General features: G+C 38.0%; 1 pseudogene; it reads right to left on the minus strand.

Annotated features, from left to right (window-relative positions):
* Positions 1-2,178: 2,178 nt before the first annotated feature.
* LOC120534697 lies at positions 2,179-24,856 on the minus strand (annotated as a pseudogene).
* Between the last annotated feature and the right edge of the window lie 1,767 nt (positions 24,857-26,623).

Below are 26,623 nucleotides of genomic sequence, written 5' to 3' on the forward strand. Positions count from 1 at the left end.
CTGCACTTTATTTTGTGGCAGTCAGACAGCAGCAGTGCGAGGCACGCACACACATGCGGTGACCCAAGACAAGCATGCACCCGCGGCTGGGAAGCTGTGAATATAAGGAAGGCTCTCTGAAACACCATGCCAGCCGATGGAGAGAAGAAAGGCTGGATGTTAGCTGTGTAAACCCGTGTTGTAAAAAGCTCCTAGAAAATATTGAAATCGTCTGAAAAAAAATTGAGTCAGCGGTTTCATTTTGCCGACGTGCTCGCCCCCCCTTTCTATCAGAGGCTAAGCAAGTTTCTCTCTTGTTTGTCTTTCCTCAGCGGTTTCACTTTGGTAACAGATTTCACTTTCTTTCAGCTTCCTGCTGTAGCCTCACACTTCTTTCTTCTTCCGACTTGTTAATTTGGGGTCACCTTGCCGGCTCTTTGAGCTTCATGCTGTAGCTTCACACTTCCGGGCTGCCTCGCACTTCAGGGCCAGACAGACAGACATACATGTGTATATATAAGATATATATATAGTCACACACATGCACTTAGGGGGGCAGCCAAAAGGTCCAATACATGGTAAAAACAAAAGAGATGAAGGGTGGGAGACAAGCACTAATGCTTTTTTTCCCCTTTCTCTATAGACCTGCTGAAGAATAAGGCATATTTTCTCACTTCTGTCTATTTCCCGATGACTTCACTTCCAGTTCCTCTTGACATCTTCACCTTCCTTCCTTCATTCTTTTGTTACTTACAGATTCTAAAGACCAGTATCAATCTTGTTAGACTACTCAGTATTTCCAGACATTATACAAGGGCAAATTTTATGTCTGCCTAATTATTTCTTAAAAAAAAAAAAAAAAAAAAAAAAAATAAATAAAAAATATATATATATATATATATATATATATATATATATATATATATATATATATATATATATATATATATATATATATATATATATATATATATATATATATATATAAAGTCTGAATTACTAGAAATGACAAGTGTATATGCTGCTTTGGCCGGCCACTGTGAGAAGTCGAGCAAAATGACACCTATTATTGGCTAACTATAAAGATTACAAAATACAAGCTTTAGAGTCAACTCAGGCCCCTTCTTCAGTCGAGATGTTATCCAGAGACTGGAATTCCTTTTGTTTATATAAACACTAGGACAAGTAACAGCATTGGAAAACCTTTAGGTGAGACACCTTAGATATGAAAAATTAATAGACCTCTTCAGGCTAAGATTAATTAAGCAAGAGAGGAGAACAACATATAGTCAAGATCTTTGGATAAGATAACTGTCCAACAAAGTCTTTGCAAGTTTCTGATGAGTTTTTCAATACAATGTAGGTCTGTAGTCAGGTTGTCTGAGAGATGCAAACAATCCTCATATCTGTTTGCATCTGATGACTGATGATTTAATCACTTCTTATGCCAATTGCTTGCTTTAAACATCACTTAGATATTTGCTTCTTCTTATTGTGATGCATGATTGTTTACTCGCTAACTTTTTACAGCTCTCAAGTATTACTGCACCCACCCATCTTTGCCTGTAACATCATGTGACATAACAGCGTGTTACTGGTTTGTTTAACCTAAAAATACACTTTTTTCTGATTTCAAAAATTAAGTGTACATGTTTGTGGCTAGCTTTGTGGAAGTGTGATGAGGAGGCCCTTTTGGCCTGGAGGACTGTGAGAGCATCAACTCTGCCAGTGCTTACACCATGTGCTGAGAAGCATGAGGTAGAAAGGGAAGGACATGCAATGCACAATAAACACACAGTCACTCCTTATTGCTTAATAAAATTAAACAAATGTGTTTTTCAGGAATTTAGAAAACAGTTGCTGTCTTGTGTGTGATTCTATCGGGACAGGCTGCACCTCATCCCATACCATGCTTCCTTGAGTTAGGCGAAGATAAATTGGACAAAGTGATTTTCCGAATGGAAATTAAAGGGAGACAATTGAATATGAGCATTTCTTTTTTCTCTTGGAACCTCTGTAAAATAGCGATGAACAGATTATTACATTATGAGGGAAATGATGCGTGAGTTAAGCAACACAACAACTCAGTGGCAGTTTGAGTCACATACTTGTGCATACATAAGACGCTGCTGTGAAGGAATTCACACAAATTCATAACATCCACAATTTTTTCAGTTAATACTTTTATTGGCAATACTTAGGAAGTTAAGTAAATGTATGTTTATCACAAGTCTGTTACAGTCAACTCAATAAATATTCACTATTAGAAGTATCAGCTTTTAGATTAATTCTTTTATTTTTCCAGTCCTCCACATTTCTGAACAGCCTCTAGTTCTAAAGTGAAATTTCATTAAAATTTTCTTTAGATCTTTGAGAAAAAATAAATAAATAAATAAATAAGTGCCTGAGCAATACTATGCAGTTCATGCATGCTCTCTGCCCTCTCATATTACATTTACAGAATTGTGTTCTTTGTGGGCAGGCATTGTCCTCTTCACAACGCCTCTTCACCTTTTCTATTCTCCTTGTCCTCCTGTTTTACTTTTTCATATTCCTTTCATTCGTTGACCTATTAAATTGATTGCTTTTCTTGTTACAGTGAAAGGCACTATATGACATGAAGAGCGATTCAATTTCATTTGTGCCATTTGATGCCTTCTCTAAGACACCATCTATTACCATTATAAACACTTCAAACTCAAAGGTATATTTTATTTTATATTTTTATAGACAAAGTAAAGTATTTTGGTATTGGATCACCTCTATCGAGATTGTGCTGGGGATTCTCTGCATCCACCATGGTCAGGTGATTAAGTAGACCCTTGCACTTGGCAGGTAAATTTATATTGTGATTTTGGCAAACACCTTCATGATGTCAATTATTAAATGAAGAATAACAAATGGACTGGACTGTGGTAGGGACTGGAGGACTTAGGGGTGGCTGATCAGGATTGGTTGTGGAAGCAGGAGGGCTACTCCATACCACAACACCCAATTGGTCCATAATGTGTGACAGGAACAGATATAACATTTGGTCTCTCTGCTTCTCTGTCTTTCGCTTGCCATTTATCCATCTTGAAGAAGACCAACTCTGTCTCAGTAGCCATATTGAGAAAGGGCAGGCTGCTTGGCCCTGGGCAGATGATGGTAAGAAGAAGCATTGAGTGTAACTACAGGTTTAAATGCCACCTGAAGCTGCACATCTAACACAATTGGAGTGTATTATTGTAAAAGCAGCATACACATTTGTACTTTTGGTTATTATTTTTGGATATATTATTTATAATATATGATTAAATCTGTAACTTGTTGTGCCTGTTGTTTTACTGTCACTAAATGACTGGAGTTACAGATTTAATTGAAAAGAGAAATGGGAAGAAGTGCTGAGCTGCAGTAACTGGCAGTGTGGTTCAAGTATGGGATTTATAACATTTTCTTAAGGTCTTCATAAAAAGTACAAAAGATGAGAATCGGTTCACCTGGGCTCCTACATGACAAAACACTTGCTATTCAATTTAAGGTTGAGTGTAAATTTTAAACAATTCAAAAGCGCCACTGTGTGGCTATTGACAGGATTGTACATCAACTGGGGCTGTTTATGTTCAGTTCATGTGCAGAATTTTCCCTTCTTTCTAAAAAAGATGACAGCCATTCTGAAAGAAGAAATGAAGTAAACTGCATATAACACTGGCAACGAGTCTGACAAGTTCAGAGAGAGCAGATAGTCACACTGGAGTCAAAGTCAAACCCAAACCCAGGGCAGAGTGGTTCAGTAAAGTCAGTGTTGAACCTCTGCAGGAGGGTCATTGTGTCTGAGATGCTATAAAATGACAGAGAGCCAACAGAATAGTCCAAAAACACACCTATTCTGTGGCTACAGGGGGCACTGATTTCAATCTCTTCGTTATTGTGCCGTGCACAGTAATTGGAGTCAGAGCAGAACAAAACCCAGGACTTGTCATTGCATCCAAGAGAAATCCCATCTCCCCCTCCTTTCCTACCAATTCCTTTATACGTCACTCCAATCTTAGCTGCATTTCCACTCCACTCAAGCTCCCAGTAACAGCGAGTCCCACTCAGAGCCTCTCTGCACAGAACCTGGAGCCAAGTGTCAAATCTGTCAGGATGATCAGGGTATGAGGTCTCTGCCTCCTCACTCGCCACCTTCTTGTCTTCCTCTGACAAATGGAGACAATTGTGTGCTGTGTTGGGGTCCAAGGTGAGTGGACAGAAGTCTGAAAGGAAAGAAAAGAAAAGGAATGAAGAAATCTGCTGACACTGTGATGATGCCTGAGACTTGAACGGACACCTTCATGAACCTCCTAGTGCTACATTACTTCTGTGATGTCACCAACTTAATTTGAAATCCTGTGCAGCACCTCAGTCTTTACAGCCCAATGTTAGTTGGTCAGTCCTTCTGTCCTATGAGGTCACTTTGGGGAACAGAAGGAATGGAATGTGGTGACTGTAAGCTGAGTGAAAAACTGTCATGGGGAAAGAGTAAAGAAAACAAAAACAGTGAGTAGGAGATAAAAAGAAGAAAATGGTGATCAGAAGAGGTTCAGAGGAGCAGGAGGAGTGAAGGAGCAGAAAGAATAAAGAGAAGTTGGAAGAGTTGGAGAAGACATGAGGCCAAAGAGGAAAAGAAAATGGAATTGGTGTGTGGGAACAAAAAATACAAAGGAAAGAAATAGCAAGAAATAAAATGATAAAAACAACTCAGGATAATGACAGATAACTATGGAGAAAGAGAGGAAAAGGAGAACGAGGATGAGAATTAATAAAGTAGTAAGAAGGAAGAACCAGACAATGAGATATGTGAAGTATGACGGAGAAGGAAAAGACAATGACAAGAACATGGAAAAAGATAGAATATGAAAGAATTAAGGGGAGGAAGAATGGAAGAAATGACATGAAGTAGAGAACAACAAACAGTATAATCTCTTTAAAACATCAGAAAACATTTGATGAGAACAGGCCAATCAGGACAACAAAGCTCACCAGTCCTATTCACTTAATTCCTCCAAAATGTCATCAAGTTGAGCTATGAAGGTTTCTAAAGTCCTACTGTCTACCTCTCTACTCAGTAACCAATTCCGTGTGTCTATAATTCTGTTTGTGAAAAAACTTCCTAATGTTTGTATGAAATTTACCCTTAACAAGTTTCCAACTGTATCCCAATTTTCTTCTTGAACTCACCGTAACAAAACAGGCCTGGCCCACTGATCAATTCTTTTCAAAATCTGTAAAACTCTTTATCTCCTTTTTGCTTAAACTGAAAAGTCTCAGCTGTTTTAATATTTCTTCATAACTCATCCTCTGTAGCCCTGGGCTCAGCCTAGTTGCTCTTCTCTGGACCTTTTCTAGCACTGCTATGTTCTTTTTTTGTAGCCTGGAGACCAAAACTGCACACAGTACACCAGATGAGGCCTCACCAGTGTGTTATAAAGCTTGAGCAGAACCTCCTATGACTTGTACTCCACACATCAAAGTGCTATATAACCTGACATTCTGTTAGCCTTCTTAATGGCTTCTGAACACTGTCTGGAAGTTGACAGGAATAAGTTCACCATGACTAATAAATCCTTCTCAGACCTTCCATTGTGTATTCAAACAATGATTTTACTTCCTATGTGTAATACTTTACATCTACTTTCTGCCACAATCTGCCCAAGCCAGTATGCTGTCCATGTCCCTTTGTAATGATTCAATGGATTCCAGATTGTCTGCCAATCCACCTATTTTGGTATAATCTGCAGATTTAACAAGTTTGTTTATATTCCAATCCAAATCATTAATAAATATTATTAATTGCAGCAGCCCCAGCACTGACCCCTTCTGGACACCACTCTTGACATCACCCAGTTCTGATAGGGTTCCTCATACCCTCTCCTTGTTGTGTTTTAGCTAAATCTGCCCTGAACTCCCACTTCTTTTAGTCTGATTCCCTAACCTTTCATGTTTGACCTTATCAAATACTTTCTGAAAGTCGAGATAAATAATATCATATGTTCTACTCTGATCATATTCTTTTGTTGCTTCCTCATAGAATTCCTGCATGCTGGTAAAACATGACTTTCCTCATCCGAGTCCATGCAGACTGTACAGTAAAACTCCCGTTCTTGCCATGTGTTGCTCCATCTTTTCCTTAATAATTCCATTCCTTAATTTCGATGTGATACAAGTTAAGCTTACTGGCCTATAGTTGCTTGAATATTCTTCAGTCCTTAAGAATTTCCCCAGTGTGAAGTGACTTTCTAAAAACATGCGTCAAGTGTTTATATATGTACTCACTAACCTCCTTAAGAACTCGAGGGTAAATATCATCTGCTCCTGGGTCTCATATATAAACAAGTCGTACACACAAAAAATATTGCGTACACCCGTTCCCACACTCACATCGAGATGTATAAAAACTAAACTTGGCATAAAGCTACAGTAGGCACATTTTAATAGCAGCCTCACACAATGCATATGCACATTTCTGCTTGGTTTTGTAAATGGGTGGTTTCTGTGTGGTTTCAATTTCTTCACACCAATAATGCAGGCATTATCAAATACAATGAAATTAATTGTATATCATTTACAAATTTAAGGTACTTGATTGTAAACATTCGGTTACAATATAATGGTGCATGGAACATTTATAACTATTTCAACTACCATGGCTGCTTTAGCATTATTAGAAGACACTGAACATGGAAAAATTATAAGAGAGCAAATATTTACAGATGATGATGTTTGGCTTTGAAGTCAATTTAAATTTCCAAGAGCTTTCCTTTTGGTGTTGTGTGCTTTTAGAATACTACAGTAGGATGCATGATTGATATCATTTTTATGATGAAATGTATTACTGTAGAGTATGTATATTTTACACTTTACAGATAAATCCATCCATTTTCCAACCCGCTGAATCCGAACACAGGGTCACGGGGTCTGCTGGAGCCAATCCCAGCCAACACAGGGCACAAGGCAGGAACCAATCCCAAGCAGGGTGCCAACCCACCGCAGGACACACACAAACACACCCACACACCAAGCACACACTAAGGCCAATTTAGAATTGCCAATCCACCTAACCTGCATGTCTTTGGACTGTGGGAGGAAACCGGAGTGCCCGGAGGAAACCCACACAGACATGGGGAGAACATGCAAACTCCATGCAGAGAGGACCTGGGAAGCGAACTCTGGTCTCCTAACTGCGAGGTAGTTTCTGCTCAAGTCCTTCTCTGATAATCCCCTTTATCTCAATAGCATTTCTACAGTGAACTGCCAGTGGCTCAATGGCGATTGCAAAAAGCAGTGGTGACAAGGGGCATCCTTGTCTCTTACCATGTCCTAGTTTAAAGTAGTCTGACTACGCCACCGTGCTGCCCTACAGATAAATTGTTAACTTAATTTAAATAATGTACATTATTTGCATTTGAAATGATTGAATGGAACTATCTTTTTACTACATTGGAGAAATTTGGGAGTGGCCCGAACATTTGTGCATGGATCAAAGTACTGTATACCAATCCAGACGCTTCAGTTTGAATTAACAACATTAATTCAGACTACTTTAAACTAGGACATGGTAAGAGACAAGGATGCCCCTTGTCACCACTGCTTTTTGCAATTGCCATTGAGCCACTGGCTGTTCACTGTCATAATACTATTGAGATAAAGGGGATTATCAGAGAAGGACTTGAGCAGAAAATTTCTTTATATGCAGATGATATGTTACTGTATATATCAGACCCACAAAATACTGTGCCTGCAGTCCTAACAACACTTACAGAATTTCAAAAGATTTCTGGACACCTTCCCTTTTATCATCTCAGATCAGTTTAAATACCAAGGGGTAAACATTACAAGTAAACACAAAGCTCTTTATCAACAACATTTTGCCATCTGTATGGAAAAAATTAAGCAAGACTTGCATAGATGGTCAACCCTTCATCTTATTTTAGCTGGAAGAATTAACATTATTAAGATGAATATCCTTCCTAAGCTTCTCTTTTTATTTCAAAACATCCCAATATAGAGCAATACATCATTTTTTTAAGAAATTAGATTCAACCATAACCTCCTTTGTTTGTAATTCAAAACATTCACATTTCCAAAGAGTGACCCTAGAAAAACCTAAAGCGGAAGGCGGCATGGCTCTACCTAACTTTCAGTTTTATTACTGGGCAGCAAATATACAAACTATAAAAACCTGGACACTGACACAAATAGATGAGCAGACACAGGATTGGACCACAATAGAAATATAATCCTGCGGTACTTCATTATATTCATTACTTTGCACCCCAATAAATGCAAGTTATCGCCAATATACTAACAACCCAATTGTGCTTCACTCACTCAGAATATGGAACCAATGTAGGAAGTATTTTAAAATAAAGAAGCTTTTATCTGTGGCACCTCTGCACGAGAATCACCTTTTTCCACCCTCTCAAAAGTATGCAGTTTTTAATGTCTGGAAAACATTTGGGATTAAATCACTCACAGATCTGTACATAAGCAACATATTTGCATCCTACGAACAATTACATTCAAAATGCAACTTTCCAGCAACACATTTCTTTCACTACCTTCAAATCAGAAACTTTGTTAAATAGAACCTGCCCAATTTTACTCACCTCCCACCTAACTCTTTGCCAAAAAAAATATTACGAATACAAACAATTCACTCGAGCTCCATATGTGCAAAGCATACAATTATTCAACTCAAAATTATATATCGAGCACATTTATCTCGCTTAAAATTGTCCAAAATGTTTCCAGGGCAAGATCCAACCTGTGAACGTAGCAATCAAGTTCCAGCCTCACTAGGCCACATGTTCTGGACCTGCACCAAATTAACATCATTCTGGACCAAAATCTTTAAATGCCTTTCAGACAGCCTTGGTCTTACAATCCCCCCTAACCCACTAACAGCTGTGTTTGGTGGACTCCCAGATGGGCTTAAAGTGGAGAAGGACAAACAAACTGTAATCACCTTTACTACACTATTGGCACGCAGACTTATCTTGCTAAACTGGAAGAATCCTAACTCTCCTATTCTAAGTCAGTGGATAACTTATGTTTTATACTATTTGAAACTGGAAAAAATCAAATTCTCACTTAGAGGATCTGTGCAGAACTTTTTCTAAACCTGGCAGGATCTAAAGTACTGTGGAAGCAGATTCTCTCCCTTTTTTTCATTTTTTCCACTTATCATTATTCATTTATTAATTCATCTATTTAGTTATTTTTACTAGCTTTAAGCTTTAGTTTGCTGGCTTAGCTCTCTTTCTCAGGGGTGGGTGTTGATTTGTTTTTCGATCTTATGTTTGTAGAAATTGATTTATTTGTATGGAATGTTGAGTGATTTTAATCAAATCAATAAAATAAAACAGAAATTAAATAATGTATACTGTTGATAATTAAACATGTGAGGGCACAGTAGCCCAGAGAAAGCACTGCTGCCTCGCAGCAAGGGGGTCATATCTCTAATTCCCTGCCTGGAATTTAAATGCTTTCCTGGTGGGTTTTCTTAGCGTGCTTTGGTTTCCTTCAAAAGGAATGCAGGTTAGGGGATTTGGTGATGCTAAAATGATATTACTAGTGTATGCATGTGATCATATTCCCCGTGTGATGAGCTGGCGCCCTGTCTAGGGATTGTTCCTTCCTCACACTCAGTGTTGTTGAGACTGGTGCAACCATGGATGGATGGATGAAATAATTAAACATATATAACAAACTTTTTCAATGTTCCTTAAAAGTTTTGACGAATCTGCATTCTAAGCTTACAGCTGGTTTTTCATTTATTACAGACACTTATTATGTGGTGATTGGTTATGGTTACTTTTCAGCATGCTGAACGCCATTCTTCGACATTGCTCCTTCTGTTTAGACATTTAGGAATTCTTCTCTGGCCAAGGTACTGTCACAGAAGCTTGTGTTGGATATTTTGACTGTTATCATTCTAAGAATAAGATTGACTTGATCTAGACATCATTTTATTTATGCCACTGTTCTGCTATCTCTACTGGACTGTCTCCTGTTGTGAATTTTGAGAACTGGCAGTGTATTTCATTAAAGTGTCAAATACCAGAATCCTCTAGCAATATGCAAAATGCCATGTACAGCATTCGCTCTCTAAATAGCAAATCAGCCTTAATTGTAAACTTCATTGTAGGGCATAAAATTGATGTCTTGTTATTAACAAAAACCTGGCAACAACCTGATGACTACTTTGGACTAAATATGGCTGTCCCAAGTTTTAGAATCAAGCCACTTTCTGCTCACAATGAAGGCCAGAAGTTGAAGAGTGCAGAGAGTGGGCCATTACATAACCTAAGATCTTTAAAATAAGTGGAAGCAGATCATGAAGTGCTTTCTAAGTTAGGACAAGAATCCTAAAGTCAATATGTTGCAGAACTGGAAGCCAACAAAGTTTACATATATTAGATGCAATGTGATTATGAGCCTTAGTTTGACTCAATAAACCAGAATTTCGAACTAACTGTGGCTTGTTTATAAGTTTAACTGGGATACCAGATGAAAAAGCATTACAACTATTGAGCCTTGATGTGAAGAATGCATGAATTAGTGTTTAAGCCAAAGAGTAGGACAGTGAAGGACAAAGTCTTACTATATTACCAAGGTGATAAAAAGGCAGCATTGATGTGAGATTGAAAACAGAGAGAGCGGTCAAAAACACCACCAAGGCACTTGTAAAGGGTGTAAAGGAATAGGGGTGCTGTTGATACCGATGCAAAATTTTCCAAATTTTGAAAAGGTACCTTTAGAAAAAACAAGGAGAATTTCAGTACTATTAAGCTTGAGCAGATGATGTGCCATCCAAATTTTAATATCTTGGAGAAAACTGACAGAAGAGGATAGAGAATATGCCTGATATGGTTTAGCAGAATTATAAAGCTGGATGTCATAACATAACAATGACTTTAAATGCATGGTGATACATAATTGAAGCAAAAGGGAGGTGGTAAGTAATAAACAACAAGGGGTCACTGTTAATCAAGACTGAAACCATGAATAAGCAGTACCAGTTATATCAAGTGAAGACAGGCATTTTGATAATAATGTGTAGGAGATGCCAAAATAGGATCCCGAAGGGTAAGGATACTTAGTAATCCAGAACCCTGAAGCAGATTATCCGTTACTCTAACCAAGGCTGTTTCTGTGCTATCTTTATGAAGAGGCTCAAAATATTTACTAAATTTCAAATGGCCCTGCAGCTGGAAAGGAACAACACGCTCTAAAGTTTTGACCAAAAAGGGAAAATTAGCAAAGGACGATAATTGCTAAAATTGTTATGAATTTTATCAACGTTCTTGATAACAGAGGTGAGAGCAGAAATATTAAGACAAACGGGGACTTCACCAAGAAAATGGGAAGAATTAATAACAGCAGTCAGAAGAGGAACAAGGGGAAGTAATGAGCTCAGACTAAGGCACTGGGAATGGAGTCCAATGTACATCTAGATGAATTAGATTGATGGATCAGCTCCGATACCTAAATGAGAGAATCTGAAAAATAATGAGAGGGGATGCTATCTAGGATGGAAGTAAAGGCAGTTGTGTAATGTTGTGTTGGTGATGAATGGAATCAATTTTAGACTGGAAATTTTTTAAAACATTAGCAAATTACTGAAGAAGCATTAAAAGATGAATTACAGTGAGAATGTAGAAGCTTATTAAGTGATGTAAAAAGAATTTTGGGATTACCTTGACCAGTACTCATGATGATAGTATAGCAGGCAGACCTGGCAGCTGATATTGCATTTTTATATTTCATAAGATGATCTGCATATGCTTGAGCATGTATAGTCAGGCCAGTTGTTTTGGACATGCTCTCCAAATGACACCCATCTGTTTTCATAAGATGCAGATCAGAGGTACTGTATACCAAGGTGTACTATGTTTAGATGAAACGGTATGTGTTTTAACAGGAGCTAGAGTAAAGGGCACAATGACTAAGTTACAAAAAATAAATACTATTAAACTTTATATAGAAACCTTTTATAACACGAGACATCCCAAGACTGCCCATAGTGAAGTGAAACACGTATCTCACAATAAGTGCTGTCCAAAGTGCTGAACTGTTGGACTTGTGGTCACTTAATTGATTAGATCAGTAGCCATCTATATTTGTATAGTGTCTTTCAAAGAAAATCATGAGTTATTGTATAGATTTTCTGGAAATCTATCAAATTTGCATGCTTACACAAGCAGGTGAAGTGCCTCACTCAAGAACACGTGGCACATCAACAGTAAATGTAACCAACCTGCCACACACCCTGTTGATATGCCTTTCTCAGGCCACTGCCCTCCAACCTCCAGTGAGTCATGTTTTGTTTCTTTACTTCTTCAGCTGTCCTGAAGGACAAAGTGGGCATTGCCCATTCTGCTAGCATTTAGTAAAACACCAGGCCTGTCAAGACAGAAGATTTTACAAGGATGCAAACATCTAGCTATGTCAAACTACCACTTAAATTCCAAAGTGGCTGATCTGTAACATACCAGGAACAGCCTATACTACATCTGATAACAAAGGTGTAAATAGTCGAACTGACATCTTTGCAAAGGCCTCTCTGCAGATGCTTCACAGGCCAGAAGACATGAAAATAGACACGAAGAACAAAGAACAGACATCGAGAACAAACTCAACAAATGATAACTGTGATGGACAAAAGAATGTGCCTATCAGCAGGCCCTGATTTTGTAACTGGAAGTGACTTTAATCCAATCACAAGAGATTCCTTAAAACCTAGCTGCACCCATATTTCTGTGGAGAGGGACACACTCACTGAACTCTCATGGACATACTACTGAGCACACTCCTCATAACGACAAAGTGTCTGAAACCAGAAAACTGATGTGTCGTTCCCTGCTTAGGGAACTGAAAACTGACAATCTCTTTGTAGACCAGAAAGCTGGGATCCAGTCTGTCAAGCCAAGCACTGAGCCCAGCCTGAAAGACTGATAAGTAGGCATTACTTCAAGAAGGGAACTTATCTTCTCATACCTGCAGTCTATAATAGAAGTTTGACTTTAAACCAACCCAGTACATATAGGTTAGTATGTTACAGCGCCACCTGGTGCACTCTAGACAAAGCTACAAGGAAGACATTTACTTTCCCCCAGTCCAACAGAGCCTATATTTTCCATGAAGTACCGGTATACTGCTGGATTCCATTTAATTCACAGTAAATCTTCTGTTTTACTTCTTTAAACTCAACATAAACAGAAGTAGACTTACATTTTAAAACTCCATTTCTGGTCTGCAGATTCTGTAGGATGTGACCTGAAACATCAGCCCCTAAGAAAACAAAAAGAAAAGCAAAATGTTAGCCTGCAGCACTTATGACAAGCAAGACAGCTTCACCTCCCACCTTGGGATCAGTGTGGTCACTTTATAGCACGCAACCCACCAGCCTCACTGGTCTTCACAAACTCCCAGCCACTGATCTCCTGCAGATTCTTCTTCAGAGCAGACAGACTCATTCTCAGAGTCTCAGAAAGAAAATCTCCATTAACACTGACGTTTCTTGTGTCTTCATCTCCAAGTGGGAAATGGAGAGAAGGGAATGTCTACATGAAGAGAGAAAAGAGAAGGAGAACTTGAAAAAATAGGACGTATGTGTTCCACAGGCCTGCTGGTAGTCCTTCAGATCATCCATCTCACCTTTAGGAAGTGAATGTGGTCATCTGTCTGTGAAAGCTCTGACAGCTCAGTGTTTCTCCTCTTCAACTCCTTGATCTCCTTCTCCAGTTGCTCCATGAGCTCTTCAGCCTTTGTCACCTCCCTCCTCTCATAACTTCTAATGACTTCAGTGACCTCTGACCTCAGCCTTTCTGTGGACTGAAGTAAAGACTTGAAGGTCTCCTCAAATTCCTCCACTTCTCTCTCTGCTGACCTCTGATCATAAAAAGATAGAAACATGAAATCTCAAACTAAAAAATACAAGGGTGAGACAAAAATTATCCACACTCTGGTTATATTAAAACTTCTGTTGGCAGTACTGTCTGATCAGTGCTTTCTGTACGAGGTCCCTGTCTCCTCAGTCACTGCTGTGCAGCAGTGAATATTTTATATCAGATCATTTGTAACTGTGGTACAAGCAACAATGGCTGCCCCACTTCAGGGATTCTCAAGGGGCAATATTGGATTTATTATCAGGAAAAAGCTTCAATAATCAACAGTGCTCATTACAGTGAAATGCTCACTGAAGAGCTAAAGCCTAAACTTCAGACAAAACGCAAAGGACTGTTATCCAAGGTCATCGTGTTCTTGCATGACAATTAACATCCACACTCTGCTGCCACAAAACTTTTAACACTCTGCAAAAACTTTGTTTTGAGGTGTTAAAGAATCCTCCTCACAGTCCCGATGTTGCCCCATCTGACCATCCCTGCTTGGTTCCGTGAAAGAAGTCCTACGAGGACAAAGATTCACATCGGATGAAGAAATGAAGACAGCAGTGCATTTGTGGCTCACAGCTCGGCCAGAAAAAATTTTTTAATGACGGAATACAAAAGCATGTTGACAGATAGATAAGGTGTACTGAAAAACAGATTATGCTGAAAAATTCTGTATTTGTCTTTTCTGAAAGTTAATTAAAATAAATTCTATAGCTGGAGTGCGGATCATTTTTGACTCACCCTTGTATCAAAAGCAAATCTACAGTCAATCCATTCAAGTGTAATTAGCATATTGGAAACTTAATCTAAGGACATGGGGAGACCAACTATCAGGACTGTATACTCCCCCAATGGCAGCATCCCTTTGTTGGATGTGTATGTTCATCTATTTCTATCAATGTCCAGGTTTTTACAGCCTTTTATTGCCTTTACTTCACTATTGGCATGTAGACTTATCTTGCTCACCTGGAAAAATTCTAATCCGCGTCTTTTAAGTCAGTGGATAACTGATGTTATACATTATTTGAAATTGGAAAAAATCTAATTCTCACTTACAGGATCTGTGCCAAACTTTTTTTAAAGCCTGGCAAGATCTAATTAATAACATGTTAGAATAAGCATTTAAATTGAGGAAGAGGATTCTCTTCCCTTCTTTATTTAATTTATTTATTTTATTCTGTTGGCTTCCCTCTCTTTCTCATGGGTGGGGGTTGATTTGAACTTAGTTTTGTCAAGTTTGAACTGTTACTTCCTTTTAATAGATTCATTAAAATCTTTCAAATATATATTTATATATAGAATCTGCCCTCAATCTAGGTGTTATCTTTGATCTCTATCTTATCATTTCATCTCTAGCACATCATTTAAAGCGCACATCATAAAATTGTCCAAAACATATTTCTTCCATCTTAAATTTGTTGGGAAAGTAAAGTGGTTTGTAAATATGCTGGATACTGAGAAATTCATTCATGAATTTATTTCTAGTAGGATTGACTACTGCAATGCTTAGGGCTGCCAACCTTCCACATTTTCCCGGACTTGTCCTTATTTTTAACGCACCATGCACTGTCCGGAAGGAATTTATAAAATTTTGAAAATGTCTGGAAGTTTGGCTGCTAAAATCTGAAAATCTCCTTATCCTTTTCACTGGTCAAATTAGAAAGCCATACACCAATCAGCATTTGCGGAAGTAGTGTGCACACTTTTTTCCCCAGAATCTTCACTTCCGGTAGTAAATAACACAGATATTGATGGGCATAGAAACAACCTTTCGAGTTCTTGGCTTTTTCACTTCAGCTTTATCTTCTTGATGAGTAGACAGATCATTATAAATGATGTTCCTTTCCGTAATTATTTGTATTCGTAATTCACCAAGTGAATTTATTTAAAAATCGAAATTACAATTTCATGTTTTGTATACGAGATCTTATTTTTGATTCTTGTTTCAACAGCTTGGTTAAACAAGAAATTTCACACATCCAGGTACAGTCCATTGTATTTAAGTGCGAGTATGTACTACTTTTTAATATTTTAATGTAAAATGGTTATTACCACCTGTTGCTCCAAAATGGATTTATAATAATAATCAATGACTCAACAATTAAGGTTTCGGTTAATTTAAAAAAAAAACATCAAACATTAATTCTGTCATATAAATCTTTTTAGTTATCAGTTCATCAAGTAATTAGTCACTTCTTCAAGTACTTTAATAATATTTTCATAATTTCAGGAATACCCATTATATACAAAAGAAAATGCCAGTCGCAGAACACTTGAAGAACACATATTCTTGTTTTCGAAAGGGCAGAACAAATAAGGAGGCAGAATGCAATGTTTGCGGTCCTGGAAGCTCCATCTCGGTTTCCAATAGGAGTACAGGTGATTTGGACATTCACATGAGTTCAGAGAAGCATCAGAAGAACAGTAGATGTCAAAACTCTTCCAACAAGATGACTGACTTTTTAGTAAATGCCACTAACAGGGTTGATGTAAGTTTTTCTGCTGCTGAAGGAACCCTTGCTTTTCATACAGTGATACATCACCTAACTATAACTCAATTTCCTGTTCAGCAGAAACATTAAGATTGATATGCCCGGATTCAGAAACTGCAAAAAGGTTATCCTGTGCAAAAACAAAGACTGAAGCCATAGTTAATTCTGTCTTAGTGGTCCATTCTGTTGAGGAAGTTTTAAAGTCCCTGCAGAATGTATAGTTTTTTGGAGTTTCTACTGATGTCCGTAATAATGGTCCTCTAAAAATTGTTCCCGTTCTTGTTTATTATGTCGACAGGAGAAATGGTGACTCAAAGGTTAAACTAATACAGTTAAATAGCAAGTCAAATGAAACAGCAGCCACTATTTCTGAGTATGCTTTTGAAAACATTATAAAAAAAAAATGTTTTGCATTTGGTGAAGATAATTGTAACACCAAGATTGGAGGAATGTGGAGAAATAATGTATTTTCTAATTTGCAAAGATTATTTGGATGATCGTTAATAGGATTTGGCTGTCCTGCTCACATTTTGCATAATTGTATAAGGCAAGGAACAGATGTAATGGATGTGGATAGTGACTCTAGTGTTCTTAAGATTAATTATTTCAGTTTATATACTGTTTGTGTTGAAAACTTTAAAAAGTTGTGTGAATTTACAGAGGTTACTTATAGAAAGCTTCTGTATCATAGCAGAACAAGGTGGCTTTCATTACTGCTGCCATTGAAAGGATTGTAAGCATTTTTCCAGCTCTAAAATTCTTCTTTTTGTCTCAAGAACCCCCAAGGTTTAAAAATTTTTCTTTGATGATCTTAGTGAGATTTATCTCACTCATTGTCATACAGTACTGTCACTCTTTAACTCCCATATAAAGGAATGACAATTCATGAATACAGGTTGTTGAAACTCTTGCTTCTGTAAGGAATATTTTGGCAGAAAGAAGAAGATATAAATTTATTTCCCTTAGAGTTAAGGAAATGTTAGAGAAGAGGAAGGAATAGGGATATGCTGATAAATGTGGAGTTTTCAAAACAAACATCCAGAATTTGTATACCTCCTGTAATTGAATACTTGGCTGAAACCACTGGAAGAAGTTTCTTCATTCAGGTGTACCTTCATAACAAGGGAGTGCGTGTAGATGATGTGAAATGTTTCGACCATTTTTGTAATTTTAAAAAAATTGTAGCAGAAAGGAAGGACACTGATGTTTCTGTTCCTTGTAATGTAAGATGGGCTAATTATTTTAGCCAGTATAAGAATGAAGAGTTGTTTTCCAAATTGTTAAAAATTTCTCAATTTTTCTTCTCCGTACCACAACATAATGTTTTTGTAAAAAGACTTTTTTAATGATGGAGATGCAGTGGTCTAAACATATAAATGCTCTCAGTATTGATTAAATTAAGGAGATAATGCTCCCAAGATTCAATTTCAGTATGCTATGTAAAGATTCCGATTCATATTTATCCAAGAGCTCAGATTTACTGAGAAAAATAGGTTCAGTGGAAAAATATAAAAGAATGTAAATAAATGCAAATAAACTACATTGAAAAGAGTAAAATTGTTTTTATTTTACAAGAAGTGAATTTATCATGTGTGTAATTTTTTACAGGTTTATGACAATTAAGCTATCAAAATAAGAATGGAAGGAATGAAGTTTGTTAATTTAAGAGGCTTGACATATTAAAAATATTTAATGGGTTATTAGTTTGCCAGTGACCATGATTGTAGCCATCATATCATAATTATAGTGATAAACTGTTCATAAAGGTTTATATCATTAAAAAAAAAAAAACACAGGACAGTATAAAGGCATATTATGGCATCAAAGGAAGGCATCCTCAAAAGTCATCATTTTTTGACCCAAATGTAAAAAAAAAAACTCATTTCCAGAGAAAGACTGTTGTCAGCCCTAGCAATGCTGTGTTCACTGGATGTTCAAATTGTTCTTTATGCAGCTTCCAGTTAATCCGAAATGCTGCTGCAAGAATTATTACAAAAAATACGAACACATAACTCCAGTTTTTAAATCCTTACACTGGCTCCCAGTTAAGTTTAGGACAGATTTTAAAATCCTACTTTTAACGTATAAAGCCTTAAATGGTCCAAGTCCAGCTTACTTAACATGACTTACAAACAAGAGCACACATTTTGATCTAAAGACGCTGTTCTGCTTATGGTTCCAAGAATTAATAAAATAACAGTGGGAGGTTGCGCTTTTAGCTATAGGACCCCAAAGCTGTGGAATGGTCTGCCTGCTACTATAAGAGATGCCCATTCGGTCTCAGCTTTCAAGTCCCCGCTGAAGACTCGCTACTTCAGTTTAGCATACCCTGCCTAGAGCTGCTGATTAACTGTACAGATTGCATTTCTGTTGTTGGCCATTAGCACAAAAACATTAAAATATGATAGCTAGAATTTGTTACTAATCCTCACCTATTCTGTTTCTCTTCTTGGTATTTAAATGTGGCACTTGGTGCCACTGCCCACCTTTCAAGTTGTCTGCCTGCCTAAGGTAAAGTCATCACTGATAGAGGATCACAGGAATCGTCAGTTAGAAGGGTCCTTTCATCATATTGGTCGGCCCACCACTGACTCAGCTGTGGAATATCCATTAGAGGGGAAGTAGCTTGATGTGGCCGAGGTCTCCAAGATTTCTTCCATTGTTTTTCCCTACAATGTTTTTTTTTGAGTGTTTTCTCTTGTCTTCTGAGGGAGTTAAGGCTGGGGGCCGTCAAAAAACAGGGCCTGTTAAAGCCCATTGCGACACTCCTTGTGTGATTTTGGGCTATACAAAAATAAATTGTATTGTATTATGTCTAGGGTTGGAAGCTGTGATATGCCCCCTACTGACCACAATGTATAACCCCCATTTCACAGCACACTTAATCCTAATTCAGTTTCTCTGCTTTTCACTGTGAAATACTAATAGGACACACAAGACTCGCCTGAATCTTCTCTATCGCCTCCTTTATCTCCTCCAGTTTTTTCTCTTTCTCTTCAATTTTCTTCTTCGTTTCTTCCTTTCCTTCTTCCACCTGAGTCTGTGTGGAGAATGAGAAGATACTTGTGAGGAATGGACAGAGTCTGAAAAACTGAGTCCAGTATGGAAAGAAAGGGACAAAAGTAAGTAAATAAGTAAGGAGCAAGGGGACCTCAGCTGAGTATCTTGGAGCTGATTGTGTCAGGAAATTGAGGGAAAGAGAGGATTGAGGGTGACAGGAAAAGTAGAGTGAAAAGAAAAAGAAGACACTGATCATCAGAGTGAGGACCTCACTAAATGACTGAGCATTTAGAGTTAAAAACAAGATGAAGGAGTTAAAGTTAGAGGGGGGAAATGAGAAACTAAGTGAAGCAATGACAAGTGTAAAACAACAGACAAAGGGAAAATATAAAAAAAAAAAAAACTGAGGTGAGCGTTGAGAAAGCCAAGTGGATGAATGTTAAGTGTCATCAATGATGTCAACATTTGAAGACATAGGAATCGAGTGGAGAGTGATGTTGGCTTCAGTCCACTGTAATTTGGGTTTGTGATAAAGGTGACTACAAGAGAGGAACTGGATGTCATCTGAGATATCAGACTGAATCGAAGTTACATGGAACTGAAGAAGACGAAGAGCTCCAATTTACCAAAACTTAACAATGACCTCCCTAAATAAATGAGATCAATTGATCCATTCTCTTAAAACAACCATTTCAGGAAGCCATTTTATGGGCATGACATTCTGATCCTTCTTTCAGTTTACTTTGTCTATCCAGGTGCACAGAATGATTTGTGTTTGTATCACAAATAATGTTGTTTGTTCAGGGTTTTACTGGGTTAGGAATAAAGAAAGCAGAGGAGAGAGTTTCTTAGGGAAGCAGACAAGAAATAAAATACATTCAGCAGGCAACTTAATGTGAGCTGGTGGCAGAGGGGAGAAAGTGTGTGGCAGTGAGAGCACCTTAGACAGTTAATACAGGGGCTTGGAGAGGAATAGTAACTATTAAATGGGTCCTGTAATTTGTTAAAGTCATAATTAAATTATATTTAACTTTGAATGGACTTAACTGTCATCCAATCAAATTTCGACCATAAGACCAATACAATGCAAATCCTGTATGACGTTGGACTTTTTTCAGATTGTTTTCAACTAAGTCTATTTTCAGGACTCTGTGGAAGATGCCAGATGATCCAGAACTTTGAGCTGAAGGTCACTAAACTCAATCAGAAGGAGTACTGCAATAGTATAAAACAGGTGAATCTTACCCCCAGATGTTCTTTAGGGAGATAGTGTGCACCCATGAAGTAGCACTGAAGGACAATGCAGATCAGAGACACATAAAAATGGTTCACAATTGGATGTAAGTGTAAGGCAAGAGCTGTACACTGTCCAGGGGCATTAACTTCAAAGTTTGTGGTTTGTAACTATTTTTAGGACCTTGTGGAGCTAGATGGTAGTTCTGATATCTCTGAGGTGATTGGTTGGGAAAAGGAGTCCCAAGAAGTCAAATCAAAAACAGTCCCCAGAAGACAGCAGCCATGATAGTGGAGGACTCAGTCATTAGTGGGGTTGAGATTCAGATTTGTTCCAAAGGCAGAGAATTTTGCATGATGTTGCCTTCTGGGTACAACGGTAGGTGACCTGCCTAGAAGAATAGTTAGGCTTATTGGGCAAATCGGGGTGGTGTTGGAACAAATAACATACATAATGCCAAGAAGTCAGTTCTTCAATTCACATTTAAAGTGATAGGTGCCCAGCTGTGGAGCAGAACTGACAAGGTGGTCTTTTCTGAAGTTCAGCCAGTGCGTGCCAGTCCAGGTAAGACTGAGGGAGGTTAGAAGGCTTAACACCCGGCTCAAATCTTGGTGCAGGATAAAGGGGCATAGGTGTATCAGACATTAGGTGTCTCTTTAAAACAGAATGGAGCTGAACTGTTGTGATGGGATACATTTGAAGAGAAGGGGAATCATTGTATTGGAGAACTAAAAGACGGGGAGTTTAGGACAGGTCAGTTTTAGGACTTCATATAAAGAAACAGGCAGGAGTATCAATACAAATATTCATGATAACTTTGAAATATCTAGTCCATGGTTAAGCCAAAGGAAACTAAATAACACATTAAAATTGTTTACCTTAATGCTAGGATAATTAATAATAAAATAAATGAGCTGGAATTGTATGTAGCTGAATGTAACTTTAATATAATAGAAAAAAAAGAAACCTGAGTAAATAATGGAGATGGACAGGAGTAGAATATAGACAGGTACAGTGGAGGAAATAATTATTTGACCCCTCACTGATTTTGTAAGTTTGTCCAATGACAAAGAAATGAAAAGTCTCAGAACAGTATCATTTCAATGGTAGGTTTATTTCAACAGTGGCAGATTGCACATCAAAAGGAAAATCGAAAAAATAACTTTAAATAAAAGATAGAAATTGATTTGCATTTCATTGAGGGAAATAAGTTTTTGAACCCTCTAACAAAAAAAGACTTAATACTTAGTGGAAAAACCCTTGTTTGCAAGCACAGAGGTCAAACGTTTCTTGTAATTGATGACCAAGTTTGCGCACATTTTAGGAGGCGCACACTGCACACACCATGTTTGGAGAAGAAATGGCACTGAACATCACCCCATAAACACCATATCAGCAGTGAAGTTTGCAGGTGGGAACATCATGGTGTGGGACTGTTTTTCAGCATACGGTACTGGCAGACTTCATATATTTGAAAGAAGGTTGAGTGGAGAAATGTGTCAGGACATTCTTGATAAGAACCTGCTGCCATCTCCCATTTCAGCAAGACAATGATCTCAAACACACAGCCAAAGATACTCTCAATTGGTTTCAGAGAAAGAAAATAAAGCTGCTAGAAAGGCCCAGTCGATCACCCGATTTGAATCCAATTGAAAATCGATGGAAAGAACTGAAGATCAGAATTCATAGAAGAGGCCCTTGGAACCTTCAAGATTTGAAGACAGTTTGTTTAGAAGAATGGGCCAAAATCACACCTGAGCAATGCATGCGACTCGTTTCTCCATGCAGGAGGCGTATTGAAACTGTCATTACCAATAAAGGCTTTTCTATAAATGTCAGCAAACGTGTTCAATACTTATTCCCTGTGTCATTCCACGTTATTACACATACTTATATATGGACTCATTTCTTTTGATTTCTTTGTTTATATGGATTACTTGTGTTGTTACAGACATCTGCTGAAAATTTCATGTCAATAGCCCCATTAGAAATATATTTTCTGAGAAAAATGTTGATGCGTTCAATACTTATTTTCCATGCTGTATTGTTTAAAAAAAAAAAAAAGACAGGCAAAACTGAAAGCATGTGTATGAAGTAAGATCGCTGTCAAGAATAACTTGTAATAAGTCAAATTTACATTTCACACATGTTCCAAGTATGCTTGTGCTTGTGAAAGTTACGCTTGCTTCTAAAAAATTTGCTTGCGCTTCTGAAAGTTACGTCTGAGTCTGAAAAATCACGAGTGCAATTCTAGGGCATAAACAAAATGTCAAAAATATGTCATTGGACGCACAAGACATTCACTATCGAAGAAGAAACAATTGATTTTTGTTACTATGCATGTGCCACAAAGGTGGAACGATTGAGTTATTTCTCACAGCGATCATACTTCATACTTAGCCTACTTACAGTGCCTCTAAAGGGCAAAACGTTAAAAACAAAATAAAACCATCACAATGCAATTAATTAAACAATAACAAATGCTATTAACAATAAAAAGTGAGAGTGTGAAATTAACAAATTAACAGTGGTGCATTTTAAACTTTACAAAACGTCTTTGCAGAGTGTCCAAATGTTTGATGTTGCGGAATGTTCCCAACCTTTGCTTTTCGACACTCGTCATATATTTGAGACTGGGGTGGGAGGCACGGATTTATGACCCCCGAGGCAATCAATATACAAAACAGACATAAAGATCAGGGACTATAGGAAGGGTATAATTAATTCATATAACACATTAGTAAGACCTTGCCAGGAGTACTCCATTCAATTTTGGATTAGAAAAAAGTCCATAGAAGAGCAGCTAGGCTGATTCTTGGAGTAGGAGATATGAGCTATGAGGAAAGATGGAAGGAGCTGAACACTTTTGGTTGGTTTAAGCAAACAGAGATTAAGAGGAGACATGATTGAAGTGTTTAAAATTATGAAAGGAATTATTAGTACAGTAGTGTAACAATTATACAACAGATCTCAGCTGTTATTTCAAAACAAAAACACAGGGATATGGTTGGAAACTTTTTAAAGGCAGATTTCACACAAATGTTGAAACGTTTCACTTGATGCAAAGAACCACAGGCACAAGGAATAAAATACCAAGTAGTGTGGTAGACAGCAGGATTTTAGGGGCTTTCAAATTTCAGCTTGATGTTATTTTGGCCAATCTAAGTTTATAGGATTGGTGAACTTGTTGGTCTGAATGGCCTATTCTTGTCATCATTTTTGTAATATTCTAGCTTGTTTATTCCAGAACAGGATCTTGGGGAGTTGGAGGCTATCCCAGCAGCACTGGGCACAATTCAGGAATCAGCTCTGGTCAGGATGGTATTCTGTCACAGGGTATCTCTGTCTTTAATGGCCGGAATATAGAGTGTGGAGTAAAGCCAGAATGCCTGAAGAAAAGTCATAGAGACTAGGTGACTACATAAAGAACTGAAACTGTCACAGCTGTGAGGCAGCAACACTGACTGCTGTATTACTATGTGGCTCAGCTTTCTTAAGTTTTCAGACAATTGCAAAGTTGAACACTGAGATGTATTCGGTGACCGGGAGACAAGATTTCATTACTCTCAAATATGGTAGACAATAATGACATCTCTGTACCCACAGCCCAGTTACGTTATTCATATACCATTCTTATTCGTCTCCTCACCTGACTCTCAGCTCTTGCTTCTTCAGGTGTCACTGTGTCATGATTTTTATGTTCAGTCACTGCGCACAGTAAACAGACACAGGTGTCATCCATCCTACAGAAGAGTTCCAGAACTTTCTGATGCTTCTCACAGACTTTCTCTTTGAGGTTTCCAGTCGGCTCCTCCAGCTTGTGTCTTTTCAGAACTTCAGACCGGAGGCTGCAGGTGAGTCTCACAATAGGAGGCCATGCAGGTCAGGCAGATCTTTTCAGCTCTCAGTTTTCTCTCCGTACAAACATCACAGGGCACATCGTCAGGTCCAGCGTAACTCACAGATGATCCTCCATCAACTGTCATCTCTTTCAATTTCTCGATCAGTTCTGTTAATAAGGTGCTTCTGTTCAGCTCCGGCCTCTCGTTAAATGTCCGTCTGCACTGAGGACACTTGTAGCCCCCCTCTGTGTCAGGCTGGTCCCAGTAGCCATTAATGCATTCCATGCAGTAGCTGTGTCCGCATACGAGAGTGACCGGCTCCTTCAGGACCTCCACACACACCGGGCAGGAGTACCAATCGGCGGACACCGATGGTCTATTAGCTGCTGTCATTGTGAGCGGATATCTATCAGTACTGCAGCCCGGCGTTAAAATGAACTGAAGAAATGAGAGTGAAAATCTCGCGGTGCATTTCCAGATACGTGACCACGCTTAAATAACGTTTAAATAACCACGGATCGTGGTAACGTTTTATTTATTTATTTTTATTTTTATTTTTGAGAAATTAAAACCACGTGCCGCTCTTAACAGTGGCGTTTAATTAAAAGACAAAGAAGCTGTGACGAGAGATCCGAAGAGAGGAAGAAGGGCAGAAACATAATTGACAAGAAGAATAAAACAGGATCGATCATCTGATTCTGGGCCTTTTTAATAAGGGTGGTCGCTCTTTTAATTCCGTACATAGTCTTGTCATTTCTTCTTTCTCTGCTTCATTGCAATATTTTTCTTATCCACAAGATGGCAATGTGAATTTAAAAGTTTTGCCGTCGTGCTTTAACTTTTTATTTATTTATTTTAAAAAAGGTACATCTAAAGGGTTAGTATAAGGCGATGATGTAACCATTGGGTTTTCCAACAGTTTTTGTGGCATGATGGGTATCAGATCTAATCTGTCCATCCAGATCTCTCTTATTTACAGGTAATCCACACAGTAGCATGAAGGAGGAAAAGAAATGTAGTGTTGTTATCTTCCCTTCTAAGGTAAATGGCATTTCAAATTTAAGGAGTGCTAGTGATCTATAGTTGTTTGATGTTTCAACTTTTTTATGTAAAACTTAAACACCGTTATTAGTCCGAGCTACACAAGAACCTTATTTTAATAGGCCATAGTATTTTCATTTGTCAAAAAAATATATATAAGTATAATATTGAATTAAGACATCTATGTTTACTGTACATCTTTGGCCAGCATGCCACTTTCTTGGCAGAAATTTCATATCTGTATAGTACTGATAATTAATTAAGTGGGTATTGACCAGGACGGCTGTTCCTATGTTTTGAAGGGTGGGATTAGATAATTCATTGCCCAGAATGACTTGCACTTACACCTTTGGTGTAAACTTTCTGATTGGTTCTTTACTTCTTCTCGTTCTTTTCAAACTGTTACTAGGTATTAGATGAGGTGCTGATACACTAGCTTACAAAGATTAACTGCAATAGGTTAAGAATGGTTTACCGGACAAACCTTCAAGTCAGGCTGATAACTAAATATTCTCCAAACTCTTCACGCCTTTTTGGTGCTCTTATTGTGTATCTGACATTGATTGTATAAACCTGCTCTTTGAGATAGACTAATAAATCGTCCTTCTGTCCATTCGTTTCTTCTAACTAACTCATTAACTTTTTGGCTCCCAAGGAGAAATTAGGCTTTTTACAGAGGCACAATAAATAAATAAATATTATGACAAACACCAAACCCCCTCTTAAGTACACACCTTGATAACTAAAAAAGAAAGGTGGCTCCAGCAGACTCCTGTGACCCTGTAGTTAGGATATAGCAGGTTGGATAATGGATGGATGGATGGATTTCTTCTGCCAGCTTTGTCCAGGTGAGAACAAGACTTGTAGAGTAGATAGGTATTTGTATCCTCCACTCCAGTCTTTTTTCGATAGGCAAACTGCAGTGGGTCCAGGTGGTCTACCACAAGAGGACTCATGCAGTTCAGGACCAGCCTCTCAGAGGTCATCAGGATATGAGACATAAGTGCCAGTGGTCTGTAGTGATTAGGTAAAGAGGCGCCAGCCCGCCTGTCTTCTTTGAAACAGAAACAATGCAGGATGTTTTCCACAGCAGTGACACTTTCTGAAGCACAATACTAA

Source organism: Polypterus senegalus, chromosome 8, assembly GCF_016835505.1.
Source record: "Polypterus senegalus isolate Bchr_013 chromosome 8, ASM1683550v1, whole genome shotgun sequence".
In the NCBI taxonomy this organism is placed as follows: domain Eukaryota; kingdom Metazoa; phylum Chordata; class Cladistia; order Polypteriformes; family Polypteridae; genus Polypterus; species Polypterus senegalus.